The sequence below is a fragment of the Crotalus tigris genome, unplaced genomic scaffold, assembly GCF_016545835.1.
Source record: "Crotalus tigris isolate CLP2741 ecotype Arizona unplaced genomic scaffold, ASM1654583v1 scf7180000018064.1731613, whole genome shotgun sequence".
Taxonomy (NCBI): Eukaryota; Metazoa; Chordata; class Lepidosauria; order Squamata; family Viperidae; genus Crotalus; species Crotalus tigris.
The window spans coordinates 1,274,092-1,297,564 of NW_024096804.1; positions in this window are offsets into that span (position 1 = coordinate 1,274,092).

The window sequence follows — 23,473 nt, forward strand, 5'->3', positions numbered from 1 at the left end:
AAGTAAACAATGGAACTTCTAAAATAACAAGATAAACAGGTTTCAATGCTTTGTAATTTGTACTAAATATCTAAGGAGTTATCATAAAATTATCTTACCAAATTACCTAATATTGAAGAAATATCAGAAGTATTAGTGAATGCAATACTTTTGCTATAATTTAGCTGATTCTTCTAAAACTAAAATCCCAATTAAAGTAAGATGCTCTTGATAGAAAGCTACACATGTACATTATTCTGATTATATAACTCTTTCTCTCTTTTATCTGATGAACACCAATATTTATCTTCGTCTTCCTCTTCAACTACTATTACTACTATATTGCTACTATCAGTACATTAAAAGTTAGATCAAAGATTATATACTAAAAAATAATGCATCCTTAGTAGTTTCTAAGTGTTCTGAGCCTTTACTTTGGTCATTTACTGTAATGATTAGTTTCAGTACAGGAAGAGTAGCCATTTTGATTATGTTAAAATGCATCACTTCCTAAAATATTTCCACACAAAAAATAAATTTCTGTTGAAAAGATTAAACATCGGCTGCTTTTTTAAAGAAAGAGAATTAAATGGCAGCTTATATAATTAACGCAAATGGAAAAGGAGTCCCCCCCCCCCATCTGCTATTTTGGAGATGGAAGCAGCTAAGGGTGGGAGAAATCTCGCTTACTTTGAAGAAATGTTAAATACTTCTTTCCTGTCAACATTTGAAATAGCTATTTGACAGGGTTGTTATGGTTAATTAATTACTTTAATTTGGTCTAAGTTGTATATTTGAAGATGAATTGTACATGATAATAAGGCAAGGCTGAGTGAGAAAAACCTTTGGTAGTCTGTACCGTGTATGCTGCTCATTACAGAACTAGCTATCTGCAGGAAGTCTGACACTGAAAGGTACCACACATCCCATAATTCCCTTCCCTAACTGAGATGATTGTAGCTTCTTCCTAAAAGTGATGATTAGGAGAGAGAAAATGCAAAACGGAATGCAGTATGAATATTTCATGTAAATGCAAGCAGGCACTTACTGGACGCAGAACTTTGATTGATGCAAGAGTGCTCCTAAATGCTTTGACACTGAAGGGTTTATACAATGAAGGCTTTGAGAGAGGCAGTTAATATTAGAATATAGTTGTATTTAGCTGGAGAGCTCTTTATTACTAGCTGATATTAAACAAGACCATAGGCCTCGGATTTCAGTAAGTGGATCTAGATAAAAAGAGCAGAAATCTACGGAAGATAAGACATTTTAGAATCCTATTCCTGGACCAGTAGGCAACCTGCTTAATTCAAGCAGTTTTCAAACAGATTTATCTGACAGTAAGTCCTACTGATCTCAGATTTACTTCTGAGTAAGTATGCAGAGATTGTCCTGTCAGTTTTAGTCCCTTTTTATCGTATCATTAATAAAAAGGCAAAAAACGTGAACTCAATTTGCTTTGCCCTATCAATGAAAGCCTGTAAAATATAGAGAAATAAAAATTACATTCAGTCCAATAAGAAAAATCACACACTCGGCAATGATTCATTCTGAAGATTTTTTTTGCTTTCCAAATTGCTATCAGGGAAGGAAAAAAAACAGCTTGGCTAACTGATCATTTTAGAATTCTCCCCAGCCCCATTTCACAAATACAGCAGCTCAGTATATTGTCTGTACTGTACTGGCTCGGCAGAAAAAAGTCTCTTTAGTCTCTCAAACGCTGCTTGGCACTCCATTGTCCATGTTAGTGGCTGGCTGGGTTTTACTGAGGATGCTCCCTTCGATTTCAGTAAGTTAGTGAGGGGCAAGGCTATCTGGGCAAATGAGGGGATGAATTGGCGGTAAAAGTTTGCAAAGCCCAGGAAACTTTGTAGTTGCTTTCTTGTGCAGGGTGGTGCCCAATCTAATACTGTTTTGACCTTCTCTGGGTCCATTTCAATGCCCTGTGGGGATATGCGATAACCTAGGTACTCTATCCTTTCCTGGTGGAATTCGCATTTTGAGAGTTTGGCATATAGGTGGGCGGCTCGCAGCTTCTTTAAAACCGCTCTGACAAGGTTGACGTGTTCCTCTTTTGTTTCAGTAAAGATAAGAATGTCGTCCAAGTAAACAAGGACCCCCTTAAACAGGTGCTCCCTTAGAACGTCATTGATTAATTGCATAAAGACTGCAGGGCCCCCTTGTAATCCAAATGGCAAGACTTTGAATTGATAGCACCCCATGGGGCAGTTAAATGCAGTCTTTCATTCGTCCCCTTCCTTAATTCTCACGCGATAGTAAGCTTCCCTTAGGTCTAGTTTAGAAAAAAATTTCCCTTTCGATAGGTGTGACAGCATGTCTTTCATGAGGGGCAGAGGGTATAGGTTGCTTTCACTGATTGTATTCAGGGCCCTATAATCCATGCATAAACGTAAAGAGCCATCCTTCTTCTCTCTAAAAAGGACCGGGGCAGCTGTTGGAATTATTGGGTTATCTGGCCTGTTAGGCTGAGTCATCAGCTGCAATAGGCCAAGGTATGAGGAAGTAAAAAGAAAAAAAAGATTGGTGTAAACAAGTTTGTGCCGTGCGGTGCAAGGGAATGTTGTTTTGGTGTTTGTTAGTGCCGTGTGCAACAGCTGTATAGTAGCGTGTGCAAAACAAAGTTAGCACGTGTAATATGCTAATATGCTGTGTCATAACAAATGTGGTTGGTGTAAGGTGGTCACCAGGTGCCTATAAACCCGCCTTCTGATAACACAATAAAAGGGATGCTTCGGCTTTGTTTGAGGCTCCCATCCCGAGGAAACCACGTGTACGTGTCTGTTCTTCAACACCCATGGGAGACCGCTGGGCGCGTGAAAACCCACAACTGGGTCGATCGTGTTCAGCCCAATATGCCTTTTTCTATGCTAATTTTTAACACTGTTGACCTTCCTACAGCAGCTTTGGCTCAGATCGTGTCTAACAAAAAAATGATGATTGTAGAATGGATCCACTTATCTCACACTCCAAAGAACACCATTTCACAGAAACATACGCTCTTTGCTCAGCTTATAACAAAATCTCGCTTTAGGGCAAAGGCTTTAGGGGGTGTTGAACCGTCCTTTTTATATATCCCTTGTTCGCTAACAGCTTGGGAAAGTTTGTTGGCCAATTATGAATCTTTGCAGCAAGCACTTGCTGATTGGCCAGGAGAAGTGTCTTGCCATCCACCATCAGATCCTCGCATTTTTTTATTAAAAACAGTCCCATTTAAATGGCAATCTCCTTGTGCTTCTTTCCCTTTAAAAGAAGCAATAACGGTGTTTGCAGACGGCAGCAAGACTCATGGAGCCTGTGCTTGGAAAGAGGAGGGTAAGTGGTGTACAAAAATCACCCCCCCACAGACATCAGCTCAGCGCTCTGAGCTCGTGGCAGCCACAATGGCATTTTTTCATTTTAAAGATCAACCCTTTAATTTGATCCTGGACAGTTTATATGTTACCCAAATTGTCAAAAACATTTTTGATTCTTATTTAGCACCAAATGTCTCTATGGATCTGTTAACATTATTTTTGGACTTGCAACATCTCATAAACGATCGGAAACACCCATTTTTTGTTGCCCATATTCGTAGCCATCAGCCTTTTCCAGGTCCACTCCAAGAAGGCAATGATGTTGCTGATGCTGCCGCCTCACAAACACCTCTTAATATGCCACTCACTTTTTTAACTCCTTGGGAAAGTCACTCCTATTTCCATCAGAATAAGAAAGCATTCATCAAACAATTTAATCTTTCAGCTGCTGAAGCTACTGCCATCGTTCAGCAATGTCCAACCTGTAGCAAGCAAGCACACTCAATACCACTTGGAGTAAATCCTCGTGGCTTGGAGAGCTGTCAAATTTGGCAAATGGATGTTACTCAATATCCTCCCTTTGCCCCATGGAAACATCTTCATGTTTCTATTGATACATATTCTGGCTTTATTATGGCTTCCCCCCAGAGGGGTGAGGCCACTAAACATGTTATCAATCACTGTATTCAGTCATTTGCACTGTTAGGATGCCCCAAAGAACTTAAGTCAGACAACGGACCTGCTTATATTAGCTCTGCTTTTGCAGAATTCTGTACAAAATGGTCCATTGTTCATAAATTTGGCATTCCATATAATAGCCAAGGTCAAGCCTTGGTTGAGCGAGCAAATCAAACATTAAAAACAGCTCTCAATCGATATTTAAATGAAAGGGGAAAACTGCCCCTGGCCTCCCAGCAGTGCAAAACATCCTTAACTTGTGCCTTTATACACTGAACTTTTTAAATCTGACGGGCGATCCACCATCAACAGCTGCCTCTCGTCATTTTTCAACAGTCCCTCCCCCTACTTCAAGACCTCCAGTTTACTATCGACGGCTTCCAGACCCGATGTGGAAAGGTCCTGCAGAGCATATCACCTGGGGGAGAGGCTACGCTGCAGTAGATGATCATGGCAAAATCATTTGGACTCCAGCTCGCTGTGTTCACCCTTATTTGGTTCAATCTTCACCATCCTAACCAGACATCAGATGACCATGGACCCTGGGCCCACAACTCTTTTATGAAAGATGTGCAGAATATTTCTCGCCTTTTGAACAAGACTGAGTGTTGGATGTGCATGCATATTCCAACCCTGGAGGAGGGGGGACTTTTTATGCATGCGGTGCCTTTTAATACAACTGGTTGGAAACAATTTCCTTGGTCTAAAGGGACCCTTTCCAATGCTATGGTGAATTATACGGTATACACAATAGGAAGCAGAATCCAGGAAAAGGCAGCGTTTTGTTGGGAATATAAGAACACTGCTAAAAACTCTGTTTTAGTAGGCAGATACCCATATTGTAACATCACATTTCAACTTTCAAACAACATGACTAGACCACATCCACAAAAATTCCTCTTTTTGAATCCCTTGATGATTTTTCTGATTATATGTGTACCTATCAAATAACTGGATGCTCGCTATCAACAGGATGTCATCCCGGCAACACAGACACGATGTCCACACTCTTCCTTTGCAGTACTGTAAGAGCCATGGCTCGCCAAACTGTGCAAAGCTCCAACACGACTACAAATATATTAAGTAATGTATGGATGCTTTGTGGCCGGCGGGCATATCAACGTATACCTCCACGGTGGTCCGGCCGTTGTACATTGGGCTTTCTTGCTCCCTCAGTTTTTGTTTCAGATCAGCCACCTTCAGGCCGTTTGCACAATCGAAGAGATCTAGAAAATGGCCTGGGAGGACCTGGCAGTACAGGGACACAAGTTGCACGATCTATATTTCCATCTATGGGGGTAGCCATGAATTACAGAGACATCTATGCATTAAATAACTGGACTATGCACATGTTCAATGCTACCATTCAGACTACCAAATTGTTAAACAAGGAAGTGGCAGAAATACGAGAGATTGTTCTTCAAAACCGTTATGCTTTAGACATTATCCTTGCCTCGAAAGGAGGAGTATGTGCCTTAATCCATTCTCATTGTTGTGTTTATATCTCTGATTACAAAGCCAATATCACAGGTACCATTGAGCATATGGAAGACATGGTTCATCATGATCCATTACAATCCGACGGATCTGGCGCAATAAACATTTGGGATGCCCTATGGTCTTGGCTACCTGACGGAACCTGGCTGCGATCATTGGTTTCTGGTATTATAACTATTGTGGTTATTTTAGTTTTGATATGTTGTTGTATTCAATGTTTGCCTTCTTTGTTTATGATGTTTAAAAATTTTTCCTCAGGAACTGTCACCCACCAACAGGTCAATTTAGTAACTACACCTATCACTGCAGTTCAGTTACCCTTGCTAACCAAACCGGCCTTCACTTTGCCAAGCGACACTGAGGATGACTTCCTATAAAGAGCAACCTCCTTTAGGCTTGGCTGGCTCAATGAAACCTCTCTCTAGGTTTTTTTTTATAAATCTTTCTATTTCCTCCTTCTCCTTTGGGCTCATGGAGTATAATCTGGGCTTCGGGAGTTTTGCCCCAGGCTTGAATTCAATGGTACAGTCTGTGGGTCGGTGGGGGGGAGCTCATTCGCCCTCTCCTCACTGAAGATTTCAGCAAGGTCTCTATATTCCTCTGGTATTTCTGTTAATCTTTTTTCCTCTCCTATGGATGCTTTTTCTATTCTTGATTCTGGTAGCCTCCCTTGGGGTTTTAAGTCCATAGGGTCCCCATTCGGGAATTTGATTTCTGTCGTCCTCCAATTTACCCAGGGGTTCCATTTTTTCAACCATTCCATCCCTAGAATCATTGGGCATTCCATACCTGGGGTCACCACAAACGTTAAGTCCTCTTCATGGTTGCCCAGGGAGAGGTGTATTGGCAGAGTGGCTATGGTAGCTGGCACCCCCCCTGCTATGGATCCATCTAGCTGGCCAAATGAGATTGGTTGTTCCAGTCTCCTGGATGGGATGCCCAGATTCCCCACTAGTGTTGGGATAATGAGGCAGCGGGTACAGCCAGAGTCTATTAAGGCTTTCACCTTCACAGCTTCGGGCATGGGGGGGATTAATATAGTCACTGTTTTGAAGATGGGTGTGATGCATCCACTTACCAGGGGTTCGCCCTCCGAGCTGTCATCTGAGGCATCCACCAGCCCTGTGGTGTAGGCTGGAGTCCTTTCCCCTTGGTGAGCAGAAGTGGGGGTTTCTGCAATTTCCATCATTTTCATGGCTGTTTCTTTTGGCTTAGCTGAATACCCTCTGGGTTTGTTGATTGGGGATCTGTCTGGGTTGTGCTGGGGGGCCTTTGAGCGGCATTCTACAGCTCGATGCCCTTCTCTTCCGCACTTGAAACACCCCATTTGCTTCTTGGCTGTAGCTGATGATTTCACCGGTTCGTGTGTCAGCTCAGGCGGGGGGCGGCTCCATTGTTTTCCTCGGCGGTGTCTCTTCAATATGTCGATCTCTGCTTCCTCTGCCAAGATGTATCATTCCTCAAGTCGGTGTGGGTCCCCTCAGGGCAGGCAAGCGTCATATAGATCATAATTTAGTCCATCTTTGAAATAGCTAAGGAGGATGTCTTCTGGCCAATTCAGTTTGCTGGCAATGGCCCGGAATTCTTGTGTATATTCAGCCACCGGGTGTTTGCCTTGCCTCATTGTTTTTATCCTTTCACGGGCTTTGCGATCAGCCAGGGGGTCTTCAAATCGTCTTCTCAAAGAGGACATGAAACGGTTGAAGTTACTGAGTTCTGGGGCATTGGAGTCATGCAAGTTCACCACCCAATCTGCAGCCGGTCCATCCAGGGCAGATTGCACGATCCGGATGCGGGCTTTGTTGCTGGGAATGTCCTGCTCGTATTCCTCCATGTAGGTGAGGACTTGGGTTAGGAAAAACCCCAAGCGTGTTGGCTCCCCTTTGAATTTCACCTCCAACGGTGGACGTCTTGGAATGGATCGGTGCCTCCGTTGTTGGTGGTAGTGTCTTCCGTCCAGATTGCCATCTGTGGTCCGGTAGGGGGTGGGGGCTACTGGATCAGTAGATGTCCCCAGGGTTGCAGGTTCCACGTCCCCCTCGGTGTCTCTCCCTTTGTGGCTCTAGGAGCTGGGGCGGCCGTAGGGCTCAGGATTCTCCTCTCCTAGGGAACTGAGAGTTCTCTTCATCAGGTCAATAGCTTTCTCTAGGATCCAGTCTGAGTACGGTGCCCAGCTTCCTCCCTCGTCACTTGCATGCAGGGATTTCTCCATCTCCTGCTTCCATTCTGGTTGCTTGGTCCCCCGTCTCAGGGTCACCTTTCTTGATTCCTTTCTCCACTCACTTTTCTTTCCAATGCCCATTGACCAGCAAGGCTTGTGGTCCCGTGTCTCCACCACTTCTTCTCCTGAGGAATCTGACCTCTCGGATCCCAACATCTGGCAAGGTTCCAACTGGGTCAGCGGCTCTCTTTCCAGGGAGTTTTCCCCCTCTCTTGCTCCATTGTCTGAAATGGTAAATTTTTGCAAAATCCCCCGGCAAGGGTCTCCCTTCCAGGTGGATTAATTTTGCAAGTCCTGTCTAATGTAAGGACCCACCCCACTTTGCATCTTAAGAAGACAGAACTCTTGGAATAATTCTTCCAACAGGAATCCTTTATTAAGAAGAAGTGGTTGCAGGCGTGCTAGACAGGACTTGGGGTCCAAGCTCTCCCATTCATGTTTTTAAGGGGTTCCCCAGTAGTCCCACCCAATCACCCCCCTTCCAGTGATAGTTTCAGGCATCACAATTCCACCCCTTTATTCCTTTCTTCCGTCTGGATGGAGACTTCAGATAAACTACATGAAAGGTAAATAGCCCCCTTTGTTATGGTAAGGTTCTTTGGTGCTAACTACATTCAAACTCTTTAAGGTTGCAATAAACACATTCAGTTCCTTAGAAGTATACTGAAGTAAGTGAGGGCCATAAAGCCCCTTTGTTCTCCCCCTTCTCTCCCTCTTATGGCAGAATCCAGAGAAGGCAGAATTGGGGTTTTCTATGTTTGATAATTAAAGATGAAATATAATTGGATTCTGACATTGTCTTTGCAATGTTCTGGGGATGAGGATTTAAAATGATTCTTCCAAATCCTCACGGGCTACTGTACTTCAGTGAGTGGAAATTGTAGTGCAACAATAGCAGTTAATTGGGCCATAACATATTATATGTGCTTATACATTTCCAGTACTGTATACACACACACACACACACACACACACACACACACACACAATTTCTTGCAGCAAATTTATTGAGGCAGGAAACCAAAGTAAAGATTGGTTTCTCCCTAGATTGCTATGAGACTGAATTACCAGAGTAAATAGGTTGAAGTCAGGTTGAAAAATTTCAGCACATTTTGGATTAAGTTTTTTTTTCCCCATTTTGGGTAGACATTGAAGCATGTCTTTTGCCTTCTTCAGTTCCCAGAATGCTACAAATGCAAAAACAGGAGTCTAAAAGTCCAGTCCTTCACAGGTGAACTAGATCAAGATCCATTTTTTTTAATCTTTAAAGTTTTTTTAAAATTTTCTGCAAGATTATATGTCTCTCACACACCTCAGCCAGCATTCCTGATATGAGCAAGAGTACTATTTAGGAATGGGGAAAAGCAAACTTGATAGAATTACTCAGGTGAGGAGGTTTTAAGCTCCTCTTGACACAAAAGCAGTGGGGCATAACATCCTCTCTTCACATACACACTGACAGGTTCTGCAGAAACTGGCTCGAAAAGGGAATGGGGGATACTTATGGGATCATTTAATAGAAATGTTGGCCCAGTGTATCACAGCTGTGAAAATGGCAGCTTTCCTGCTAGGCATCAGAGGAAAAGGTTGAAAACAAAATGTCAAAGCTGAGGCAAGAAGACAGAGGGCAAATTTGAAAAGTTGCATCATTCTCCTTCCCACCTTGCTCTCTATTATTTTTGTTTATAGTAGTATTTTCTTATTTGATGGGCAGATAAAAGCATTCCAATCAAAGCACTGGACCAAAAATGCACTATTAAAATATGTATCTAAAAACGCCCCTCTTCGGGTTCCAAATGTAGTTTTATTTAAAAGGTCATGCTTGAGGCTGGGGCCTTTGCTTAAGTCACACTGATTTCCCAAGACTACCAAGGATATATCTCTAGAACAGTGGGATTCACAGGAGACTTAAAGTTCGGAAATCTAAGGTTAACAGAACGATAGCATAAAGATGTAGAAAGTTATGCATTGAATGGAACTGGAAAAAATGGACAGAGAGAAACTTTGTTCCCATTCTTATGAAACCTGGGTTCAAGCTGAACATTAGAAGGTTCAAGACAGATAAAGGAAAGTATTTATTCACATAATGCCTAGTTAGATTTAAAATTTGTCAATGCAAGACATAGAATAAAGTTGGGAATAATAATTAATTAGTATGGCTATGTGATAAATCCAGGTCAGAAGCAATATGCTTTTGAATATCCATGACTAGGGAAAATACAGCATTTTAATATACTATTTGTAAATTTTACAATATCCGTAATAAATACATATTATACATTTTGACTACTACTCTAAGGAAAGACTACGTTATTTGAGACTTTTTACTGTAGAAAGAAAGCGAATAAAGTTGGATACTATAGAAGGAAATTAAATCATTCATGGTATGGGAAATGTGGATAGATGTTCTTTCTTCTCAGCCAGTATTAGAACCCAGGATCATCAAACAAAGGTAAATGTAGAAGATTCAGGAACAATAAAAGTAAATATTGCTTTAATCAATGCATGGGGAAACTGACCTTTTAAAAACAATAAAATTATCCATGGAACATTGGACAGCTAGTCTTGATAGCTTTAAACCCGTGGCCCCCAACCTTTTGGGCATTAGGGACCAGTTCTGTGGACGGAGGTTTTTCCGTGGACTGGAGGGGGTGAGGCTTCGCATGCTGCCTGCGTCCTGCAGATGGAGCTTTTCTTGTTTGCAAAGCCCAGTCTCTGGCATGCCGCTATCCGGTGCCAGTCCATGGACCAGGGGTTGGGGACCCCTGCTTTATACTATCTCCTGAATCAAAGATCAGATACTTTAATACCAGCCAATGGGGCAACAATGGAAGAGGATGATCTCTAGCACATCCTGCATATGAGGTTCAAGAACAATCTGGCCATTCACAGACTAGTAGAGTAGATGGGTTTTTGGCCTTACATAGCAGAGTTCATGTCTTAATTGGAGGAATAATATATCAAGGATAGATGTACATCTGAAATTCTGTTCTAGTTCTTCAGTTTCATAATGCATGGCATGAAATTCATAGAAGAATGAATCTAGGACTAGTTTGGGCTGTGTAAAAAGAAAGACATAGTGGAAATTTTTTCATGTTATTTAGTAATACACCCAGAACAGAGAAAATGTATTCTGAGAGAATATCAGAAAATATATCAAGAAATGTTACTAATGATTGGGGGTAGTGGCAGTTTAAGTCTATTTACATATTGCTTTTCTAAATGATTCTATGGCCTGCAAAATTTGCCAGAAACAGCTGAATGATATTTTATTACCAAAACCAAACCTGTGGTGTTTTGGAAAGGTTAGCAAAATTTTGAACTTCTTTGGACATGGAAACTTATACATATCCTGATGTATGTATAAAAGCTGTAGAAAGCACTCACATTGATTTGTAGAGATGGATGAAGAATGTACAGTGAACTAGTGCACTAGGAGATAATAAAAGGAAACCTCTACAATCTTCTTATTCTTTCTACTTTTTTGGGACATCATTGATTGGAGTTGGCTAAATTCAAAATTCAAATAAAGAAATATTAACCCACTGTCAGCAATAAACTCCAGAGGCAAGGAAAAGGAAAATGGGAATGGAAAAATTTGTACTGCTCTTCAGTGTGAAATGAGTTTCTGAATATTGGATGCTTTCGCCATTAAAATTAAATACATATTTAATTTAAGATTTTGTGGATTATCATTTGGCTTTCTTTAATAACCAGAACCATGATCTAAAAAAGTAGAGCCACAGACATGAATCCTGGCTGTTGTACCAACAGAATTGGAATGATAAACCTCTAGCCCTTAAAAATATATCTTTTTCTAGTCCTCCTATGGTCCTGTTCAGAACATTCAGTTGTGTATATTGTATACTGTTAGAACAGAATAATTCTTCTTCTTTGACACAGTGTGCAAATAATTCAACAAAGCATTATTCCTGCACTTATTATCAGGAATGAAATCACTGTACTTTTAAAGTAATTTATAAATATGAGTTTTAATGTAGAGATCCAGCATCAAACACGCAGATGTACCAAAGTGCAGTGCTTCCACAGCATGTTTTTAGTGGAATAATCAACTTTACCAAATTATTTCCTTGGCTTTAAAATATCAAAATATCCAAAATACTTCTGGACTTCAAAGTGTACTTGGTTCTCCCCATCCCCAAAATAGTAGACAAATAAGCTGATTAATTTTTTTATTAGTTTCTCAGGGTAAAATACCAAAAAAAAATATGAAAATAATGGGAAACTAGGGGAGGGGAAAGGGGAAGGGGGAAAGTATGAGGTAGAAGAAAAATCTTTCCAAATTTCCATTTCGGAATTGCTTCTGGATTTTGTGATTGTGATGAAAAAAATATATGAAATTTTGATTTTGCTGATTAGATGGGTTTGTTGTTAAAGAAATGACTAGTATTTATTATTGCATAAAAGTAAAAAGTTGTGGCTGTAATGTTATTATCTTCTATTGTGCTAAAAAGAGTTGGAGGTCAATTCTTTTTATTCTTTTTTTCCTTTCTCCCTTATAGTAAACAAATTAGCTGAGTCATTTCTACCCATCATGTATGCAAGCTTGTATAACCTCTGCTTTGTGGTGGGCAATTCCAGTCTGTGAACATTGCTCAACCAAGATATAGCTAGTATGACATCATGATTGTTAAACTAGAACCCCATATGCTCAATGGAAATTTTCTGTGTGATATTTTTTTCCGTGTTCAATCACCTCACATTTTGGTTCTTGTGAGGAAAAGAAAATAGAAGAGGTGATATTAGATATGCCACCTTAAGTTTCTGAAGGAAAAATGGGATGAATGAAATACAAACAAACCAGTTTGCAGAGCACTGAAGGAAGCACTTACTTCCTACTTAGAATTCTATAGAATATCAACAATTCTATGACAGGTGTCAAATGGCATTGCTTTAGACCAATCTACAGTGATTTTTTTATTTACAAAAGCATAATAACAATAACAAAAACAATCACCCAGTGAGATACTATCTTAACATGATTGTGGGGCTTGCATGCTCTGAAGAAGATGAGACCTATGTCAGAGTTCAACCATACTAGACAGGTTTGATCAGAAAAACCAGGCAAAGAGTGTTGTTCTATAAACAATATGGTGAGAAGTAACTTATAGAACCATATAGCTGATTGGTCATTACCCAGATCAACAAGGACCATGCTAGCTATTGGAGCTCAAGGACATCTGGTGACAAGTGGGCTACAGCAGGGGTCCCCATCCCCCGGTCCATGGACCAGTACCAGGCTGCAGCATGCCAGCAACTGGTCCGCACAAACAAGCAAAGCCTCATCCATGAGATGCAGGCAGCACACAAAACCACGCATCCTCCGGCGGAAAAATGTCTCTCCATGGAACCAGTCCCTGGTACCCAAAAGATTGGGGACCTCTGGGCTATAGGACTCAAGACTATTGATTGAGCAACCAGAACCAGCAGTTGCAGAACTACTGGAAGAAAAGTTGCTTACCCACAAATATACAAAAACCGAAAAGGAAGAAATAATGCTTTGCTATTGCAAATGAAGTCCAATGAAAAGACTATATTTGAAAAGAAAGCACCAGTTTTGAAAAGAGCAATGTCCAGAATCAGAAATAACAGAATAGAGGCTAGCAGATCAACACTGATTTATAATATGAAATAAAGTATTCACAGAAGTAGAATTGAAGTAAATGTGCTCTGGTACTTTAGAATGCAAACAAACAAGTATCTATCACAAGGCAGCCCAGACCCAGCAATTGTTGATAAGAAAGACAAAATAGTCTGGATAGATAGCAAGTATAATACCTGGAGGCAGCAGAATAAAGAGGGGGAAATGGAGAAAAAAAAATCACAAAATATAATTAATCCTTATATTTGCAAATAGAAGTAGAATGACTATAGCAGGCATGTCAAAGTGCCGGCTCGTGGGCCGGATGCGTCATGCCAAAACACGCCCATTACCAGCAATGGGGAAACAGTCCCGATACATCGTCTGGCATCATGTGATGTCGTGAGTTTGACATGCCTAGACTATAGCAAAAGAAAGCAAAGGTAGCACCAATAATAATAGACACCTTAGTATCTGGAGCACCACTTGCACACCGTTGGTATTGGCAAAATTACCCTTAGTGAATCTCAAAAAGCACTTTTACTTATGTGACAATACTATCTGCCTTGGAAAGGGCACAATAGGTGAAAAAAAAAGAAACCTCTAACCCTAACCCAGTCTAAACATCTGGCTGACTGTATGACCAACCATAATATAGACGCTGGGATTTCATACAAAGCAGTGCACTCTTGTGGAATAGCTCTCTGGTGAGAAAAGTATGAAAACACAGCACATTGACTTAGTTATGAAGTCTAGCAACAACCATGCTTAAAGAACAACCCAGGCAGGACTCACCAGCTTGCATGGACTTATTTGGAAAGCCTTGCTAGGAGCTCAAATTACCTGCTTCCAGGAAAATTTTGAAGGTGCATGCACTAGTTCAGTGGTTCTCAACCTTTCCAATGCCGCGACCCCATAATACAGTTCCCCATGTTGTGGTGACCCCCAACCACTTATACATCACCAGGTGCCAGGGGCGTGGCCAAAGAAAAAGGGGAAAAAATGGCGGACAGCCTTGTTTGGCGACCCCCCCTGAAATGGTCGTTCGACCCCAAATGGGGTCCCAACCCACAGGTTGAGAACCACTGTACTAGTTAGTAATGAATGGCGATTTTGTAGGGAGAGCAGAAAATCCACTTGAAACAAGCCTAAGAACGGGATCATGGAGAGGAGAAAATATAACATATAATACCACTTTCCTAACTGTGTTTAATGTGGTAAGGTTATTATTCTTTTATTGGTATGGAATTAACTTAGAATTTAAGACTTAGAATCTATTAACTAGTATCGGTATGTGGTATCAAGGCTTACTAGTAGCTATATTATGTGTTATTTCATTATTTTACTTTTTTGGAATGGTTGTGATTTTTATTGTCAGATTTTCATTTAATAAAAAATAAAAGTGACTTCTGCTCTCTTATGAATTTAGGTACATGATTTTTCTTGTAGAGTTCTTAGCTATCGCATATTTCAAAGAAATAAATTCAGCCAGAAGTGAACTTCACACAAAATATCTGTACTTGAAGCAATTGTCAGCTGTGTGGCTGTCCCACCGCATACCTGTTCCTTAATAATCATCAAAAAAAAAAAAAGGTGGAGATTTAGAAGAAGAGGTTTGCCAGTACTTTTTAACTGGACATTTTTAAAATCATACAATGCATTAGGTTTAAACAGAGTTTGGTATGTTATAGCATGTTTATGTGAACAGAGAATCTTTTCAAAAACTGTGCTTAGTTTTATCATTTTGATGAATTCTTCTAATGTATTTTCTCAGGAAACATCAGCCAAACTGGCAAATCCATTCCTTATTATTGTCTTCATATTCATATATGAAAAAGTCCCAATCCTTCTGAATCACCATTCAAAGCTGTTCATCTTCTAATAATATTGCTTCCTGTGGGCCTTAACATGTGGTAAATGATCGGCAAGCTTTAACAATTGCTGCTGTGCAGAAATATTTTTGGAGGCTTCTACATATGTTTGATGAAACCTAACATGGCCTTACACAGTCCATCACAAAGGTCCCTTTTGCATGTGATATGCAGCAAGGTGGTGGAACTGTAGCTGATGGGTATTTAGGCAAGCACCATCACATTTTAATGGCACAGTTAGATATTTATGAAAAGACGTGCATTCAATTTTATCTCAGTAGTATAGATCAATTTTCAAGACAGAGTTCCTAACAGTGTATTCACAGGCTAGGTACAAAACCAATTTTATCTGCTTCATTGGTGTGTGAACTGTATAAGAAAAGACATATTTTTATTCTCTGATAGCTTATCTTCCTTGGTGACCATTTATGCATGCTTTTGTAAATATACATATTTTACAGGCGAAAAAAGCTCTTTAAACTATCCTTTGAGATGACCTTGAAAGAAGAACATTTGAATCTTCCAGGAAATTAGCAGCAAAGTGTGTTTGGGTAATGATCGGTGGGGTGAGAAATGTCACTCAAAGCAGTAGAAATCATTGGTGCAGCCGGCTATTTAATAATATGGGTCTCTCATAAAGGCAGGTTTTGACGAGGAAGTATAAAAGGGGTAGAGGCGGGGCGGTAGAATTAGCATTCAACTGTAGAAAATTTCCTGCAAAACTGAGAAAGCTCTAAAATATTTCTCCCCGCAGATCAAGGTTGTTTCTGGAAGAAAAAAATGAAAATAATCCAGAAAAATGCAGATGATTTCAGCTTCTACACATCATAATTCATATCTCTATGTGAAAATAAAAAAGTTTTTCTAAGTGATAATCTCTGGTCATCTTATAAAAATAAATATATATCTTATTCCTTAAAGTTCCCAAACCTTGTTTCTTTCTATTTTTTCCCCAACATTTTCCAACCTAATTTAAGCTACTACTCAGTCACCACCATGGTTTTCTATTTTTTCTGTTATCATTCATTCATTCATTCATTCTCATTGCATAGCCATCTCAAAGCACTCTAATAATAATTTCATATACTTCCATAACTAGATGTAAGTCTGTAGAGCTGTCCCATCTCTTAATAGGACCCTTACTGTGTCCTCCGTTCTGTTTTTACCCAATAAAGATCTGGAGATAAAAAAGTGACTTGTTAAAAGCAGAACAGAAGCAAAAACAAACCTTGCCTATTCAGTGTATTATAGGTATGTATCTGCAGTGTAATTTCATAGATTAGAACCAGGGGCAAACAATAAATTTACTGGGGAGTTAAGTCACCATTACCCGTACAACATAAAAATAATGCAGATTGTAAATATGGCTACCTTGGACCAGATGTACTTTGAAACAAATACAATTGTTTCCCAAGTTGAAATGAATGTACCAGATATTTATCCTCAGAAATGACAATACTGTGTAAATGATAGATCTGAGCTATATCTCTATCCAACCAAGATGTTGATTCCATTAATAGCAACTCATTTATTAACACAATTTCTGTACTGACCTTATCATTTATACAGATTAAGTTATTCTCTCTACTTGCTCCAGATGAAGAAGGAGAAAACTCAATTCCATAACAAAGTACACCATATAACATTACAGAGAGTTGTTTTTTTAAAAAAAAAATAATATTCAATGGCTAATTCATGTCATTTTTTTCTCTTTTAACATTTGGTTTTTCTGAACTTCCAATTAAATATTCCTCTCTTCCTTTCTCATTTCAGCTTTCTCTTCTAATGACATTTTATTTATTTGTTTGTATGTTTGTTTATTCAATTTCTATAGCTGCCCATCTCAGTCAATGACTCTGAGCAGCTTACAATTCAAAACATATATTACAATCAAAATACTAAAAACAATAAAATATGTTAAAGAGTTAGACAACATCAGAAATTAGCTTTTCCTTTCAAGACATCATTGGTAATCTTTAACAGAGATGAAGAAGTTTCTGTTTTTGAATCAATGCCATAGTTGAAAGTCAGTGATCTTCCACAGTTACATTTTTCCTGCATTTTACAATTCACTTCTTTAACTTTTTAAAAAGTCTGCATGAGAGTGTAGCTATTAGGACAAACGTTAAGTTCAGAAAAGAATTATTTTAGAAGAAATAGTTTTAGGGGGTGAAAGACAGCATTGCAAGTTGAAGTATATGTTACAGGAATAAGGAACAAAAATACTTTTTAGAACTAAAATAAAAATGGGATCAACCAATTTAAGGGGGGGGGGAGGAATTTAAAAAGTAAGACAATGGAAATTGACTGAGTCAGCTTTCCATATTCTCTATCAATGATCCTGAATTTCTTCTCTAAGCTTGAGCTGGGTCAGGATGGGGGTTCCATTACCCTGCAACTCCTCTTTCTTTCTGATGCTTAAACTGCTGGTGGGGGAGTACATTTATGTTTCCTGCCACTTGCTCCTTCCATTCATCTCTCAAGTTTTGTTTACCATCTTACTGAAACAAAGGAGTTGGACTCTACTGTTGCAAAGTATAGCAGTAGCAATAGCAGTTAGACATGTATACCACTTCATAGTGCTTTGACAGCCCTCTCTAAGCAGTTTACAGAGTCAGCATATTGCCTCCTAACAATCTGAGTTCTCATTTTACTGATCTTGGAAGGATGGAAAGCTCAGTCAACCTAGAGCCAGTCAGAATTGAATTCCTGGCAGTGAACAGTGAGCTAGTCTGCAATAGTGCATTCTAACCACTGTGCCTCCACAGCTCATGTGATGATGCAGCTCCAAAGTATGGAGGCATCTGCTTGACAGGGATAGTTGCCTGGTGAAGTTAACTCTTCTTTGAAATTACTAGACATGATTTCTCTCATTTTCCCTTCTTTCCCTACCCTTCCCTACCTCTTTTCCTACCCCATCCCTTCCTTTTTCCTTTTTTTTTTCTGTTTCTGATGGAAGGTAGCAGGAGAATGTATGTTTGCACTTGTTTAATTTGGCATACAAGAAAAACATAATTGTTGATACATGCAAAGGACAATCAATTGATAGTCTTATGTTGTGCCTTATTTTACAAGCAGATAATTTGGATTGAGTTTTATACATTCAATTAATAAAAATTAGGCTGTTTTTGTGAGAGGGATAACCCTGGCCCTTCCCTTTTCTTGGTATGTGACTTTTGACAGGCATATATTCATACATTCCTATAGACATACATGTGCATATTCTTTATGGATAAAATAAAATATCTTGGTTTCCACTGGAGTTGGTTCCCTGAGGTTGATTTGGTCTGGGGAAGTATATCATTACACAAGATGTATTACTTTTCTATTCTTTTGAAGGAAAGGAAGAACTGCCTTAGAATGTAGGATTGTCTTCTTTTTGCAGCTAAATGGTACCAGAGAATGTAAAATAAACAAAACTTTCACAGTGGATTGGTTCCAGTTATGAGATTAAAAACCTAAAAACATTGGGCAGTGGCTCAACTTATCATTGTAGTTGACTGGCATCTAAGTCAAACGGCAGTCCCCCCCCTTCCCCCCCTTCTTTTACTCCTTTCTTTTCATTAAGACAGATGTGCCTTGAGCTTTTTTAACTTTCCCATGAAGCCTATAACCAAGTAGTAGGAAGCCTGATCTTATTTGGTTCCTAAACCTAGGCACAGCTAACTAGATGTTGCCATCTGCTGCAACTAAACAGGCTTCACACATTAAATGGTAGAGTCTTACACATTTGTCCCATTGATCTCACCAGCATTTAACAGTATTTAGAGAGGCAGTTTGCGATAGCATGTAAGTTGCAGGGGTTAGAAAGTGGGAGATTCTTACAGACAAGAAAGCTGGCAAAGTGACATTTGGCCAGTCATTCTTTCTTAGCTCCATTCATTTCACTCATCTCTCTTGTTGTTGGGGGTGGGGAGAGGAGGTGAGTACTAAATAGTTGTACAAAATAAAAGAAGATATAAATCTAATTAATACTAATTCAATGCTAATTTATTGAGCTCAGGAATACAGTCTTCCATTACATATTCTGTCAAGTCTCGTACCCAGAGATGCCACATGAAGGAGATGTCTTTGTTGTATGCGGTTACTTGAAAACTAATCAGCCTGTATCTTGGAAAACCCAGGCATATTTACTTGCAATTTATTTTTTGAGAAAAGAGCTGGAAATTCTTTTTGTATATTATTACTTTCCTATGCAATTTATACAATTTATTTAAAAAATGCTATAGAGTGACATGGTCTTTACAAATGTGCATTACATGACAACAAAATAAGAATCACTTTCTTTAATCATGTAGGGTTTTTTTTTTTTTTTTTTTTGTAGAAACTATGCTTGGGTTGATTATAGAATTTTCTAAGGAAGAAGAAAAGGAGCCCTCAGATTCTTTTCTCTCCAACTTATGAAAATCCCCCTGTCCTCAACTTGCTATTTTTTTCCCCCAAACTAACATCTAAATCAGTGTTTTTCAAACTTGGTAGCTTTAAAATGTGTGGACTCCAGCTGAATTTCCCAGCCCAGTTCAAGTTGCACTGTACACCACCCAGAGTCCCTCTCTGAGGGAAATGGGCCATTAAGAAATAGGAAAATAAACAAACAAATTAATTAAATAAATAAATAAATAAATAAAGTCCATCTATACTTATAACACTCTGTCATATTTGGAGGCATTCACAATGGCCCAGCCCTTTCTACCTCACAGAGTTAGAATATAAAACATAGAATTAGAAGGCACCTTGGAGGTCATCTAGTTCCAACTCCTGCTTAGGCAGGAGACCCTAAAGCAGGAGGTCTCCAAACTATGGCCTATGGGCTACACCTGACCTCCAAAACGTTCCTTCTAGCCCTGCAGCTCCTCCTATATACTGTGGTCCAATTCTTTCCAAACAGCACAGGGAGAGAAAGCATGGTTGTATTCACCACTTTTTGGAAAGGAAGGTAGCATTCCTTCAATTTATCTGAAAGGAGGGTTGCGAGCCAGCTGGTGGGTTGCTGTACAAGGAAGGGAAAGCATCTTCTCCTTTAAAATTTGCTCTGGTTAGGGGGGGAATCATTTGATCCCTTGGATCATTTCCCCACCACCACACAAAGGAAGTCCCATCCAAACTGGCTTGGGGCCAGCTGGAGAAGGAAGAGGAAGCTGGCTGGAGGGTGGCTTCCTTTGCCTGCGAGGGGGAAAAGAGTGATCTGGATTGGTTGGGCACTGATTTGACTGATGGGACACCAGCATAGCTTCTCTCTGTTTTTATGTTTTATGCCCCAGATGTAAGACCTGATTGCACCCACTGCTCTTCACTTAGTGCAGATATTTTTTGCTGTGGTTATGAATCTTATCACATTGAGCAAACTAAAACACATTCATTAAATTAAACTTTATTCGCTCATTTATAAAATTGACTTTTTCCCCTGCCCTTTGAATGTTTGCAAAATATCCTCAGATTGAAAAGTTTGGAGACCTCTGCCCTATGCCAATGGCTTCCCAGTCTCTTCTTGAAAACTGCCAGTGATGGAGCACCCACAATTTTCAGAGGTAAATATTGAAGGAGGAACTGCTACATACATTGTCTTGAGCTCTTGGCCTCTGCAAAACAAAAATCTAATTATTGAATTAATAAGCATTTACTTAGAAGAAAACCAACGGCCACTATAGCTTTAGAAGGAAAGGGGGGAAATAGTCATTTTTCTAAAGAGATTTCTGTCTTCCCTTTATCCTTCTTCAGTGTTAAGAAGATACTAACTGCAAAAAATTATAAATGAACATATTTCATATCAAATCAGCCATCTGAACAGAAAGGGGCCTGTCCTTGTAAATCATTTTTTAATTGTGATATATTCATAAATCATTTGCCATTTTAAACAGATCTTCCTGCATGTTGTTAATGTCACCCTTCTACTGAGAGTAACACTGACTGAAATGCAGAATCAACTGAGATTTCATACTGTAAAGCAACCCAGAATAGAAGACCTGTAGTTATGGATATTCAGTCTTAAAGCTGTCCTGATCTCAGCAGGAGATTCTGCTAAGACATATTTACAAGATATCTGGACAAAGTAATTATACAAAGCATGGAGTAAAACAAAAACAAGAAATAAAACATATTCTGCCAAAAATTATATATATATAATCTCAGAAAATATATATATATATGTTATACATACACATACAGATAAATATACATACATACATATATACTTACATACATACACTATATATTATTTAAAATATGGATTTTACTTTGTATTATTTATCCAAAGTTCAAGGTTCAGGTTTTGGAAATATTTTCTAAAGATACTGTATACAGTAGTGAATTAACAAGAGTGATATAAACTAGAATTCTAGATTAAATTTTAAATTTTCTGGCCGTGGTTTATTTGGTTGGGTTTTCAGTTGGCTTTGACCTTTCCTGCACATATTTAGTACAAATGTCAGAGCCAGAACCATGTACCTCTTCATGTACAAACTGTTAGAGGTAAAGTCTTCCACAGGAGTTGATTTAGTGAAGTGTTTCCCAACCTCGGCAGCTTTAAGATGTGTGGATTTCAGTTCCCAAAAGGATGAGAAACACTGATCTAGTGTAATCCAACATATATGGAAGTTTGCATGTGCAGCCTTTCCTGAGTTGGTGACCATATCTAATTTATATAGATTGAAGATACAGTTGCTTTGAAATTATTACTTTGAAAATGTATTTAGTATCCTGTAATGCTTGGAACTCCTTGGCAGGATTTTTTTATTGATAATTTATAGGTTTTCCATAGGACAAAGAGATAATAACTTACCAGAAGCTGTTGCAATATGCAACAGAAACATGGACACTGTTTTCTCAGTATCATGCACAGTTACATCCAATAAGCAGCAATTAAGGCCAGCAAGGAACAATTATATTCTGTACTTTGCAAGGCATTGTTATCACATAAAACTATATTCTTATGTGATACTATGATAGCAGTTCGTGTCATTGCCTGAACATCTAAACAAAATATGATCAACAGGTCCATCCTATTGCAAGAAATCCTTTACACCACCATAATAAAAAGAGGATATTACTGTGTGAACTTTAAATAAAACAATGTCTTATTAGCCAACATATTAATACTGTTTTAGGAAAAAATAAAACAGTTTTCTTCATCTTTATTTTTCCTATAGCACCGTAGCTTTACAGTTGACAACTGAGAGAAGACAACATGTAGGACTTTATTTTTCAGAGTCATTTTTCTATTAAAGGTATTTTCCTGAGGGATTTAATCTGTCAAATCAGGAATCAGCACAGAATAAGGTATATGGTCTTTTGGCTCATGATATCCCTCATCTCCATAATGCACATGTGACTAAGTAATTCTTGTGCCTCTTCTACATTCTGAAAGAAAAAGGATAATTGCAGAAATAGAGTAGAGTAGAGCAGAGCAGAACAGAACAGAACAGAATAGAATAGAATAGAATAGAATAGAGCTGGAAAGGACTTTGGAGGTTTTCTAGTCCAGCCCCCTGCTCAAGCAGGAGAACCTATACCATCTCAGACAAGTGACTATCTAGCTTCTTCTTAAATATCTCCAGTAATGGAGCGCCCACACTTTCTGGGGGCAAGTTATTCCATTGGTTAATTGTCCTCACTGTCAGGAAGTTTCTCCTTAATTCCAGGTTGCTCCTCTCTTTGATCCATTTTTTTTTTTGTCCTGCCCTCTGGTGCTTTGGTGAATAACATGACCTCCCTCTTCTTTGTGGCAACCTCTCAAATACTGGAATACTGCTATCATGTCTCCCCTATTTCTTCTTCTCTTTAGACTAGCCAAACCCAAGTCCCACAGCCATTCTTCATATGTTTTAGTCTCCAAGCCTTTGATCATCTTAGTTGCTCTTCTCTGATTTTTTTCCAAGCTCTCAACTTTGTTTTTGTGACATTGTGACCAAAATTGGCTGCAGTATTCCAGGTGTGGTCTTACTAGGGTTTTATAAAGTGGTACTAATACCTTGTGTGATCTTGATTCTATGTCTCTGTTTATACAACCCATGATTGTATTAGCTTCTTTGGCTGCTGCTGCACACTGCTGGCTCATGATTAAGTGATTGTCCACTAGGACTCCAAGGTCTCTCTCACAGTTATTGTTTTTAAGCCAGGTCTTGCCCAATCTGTACTTGTACCTTTGATTTTTCCTGCCTAAATATAAAACCTTGCTTTTCTCCACATTGAAACTCATTTTGTTGGATAGGCTAGTAGAAGTAGTGTATACCTTTTTTTAATGAAAATTATCAGCAATTTTGATCAGTGACGTCATCAAAGTAAACAAGCCCACGTGCTGATTACGTCAACAGGG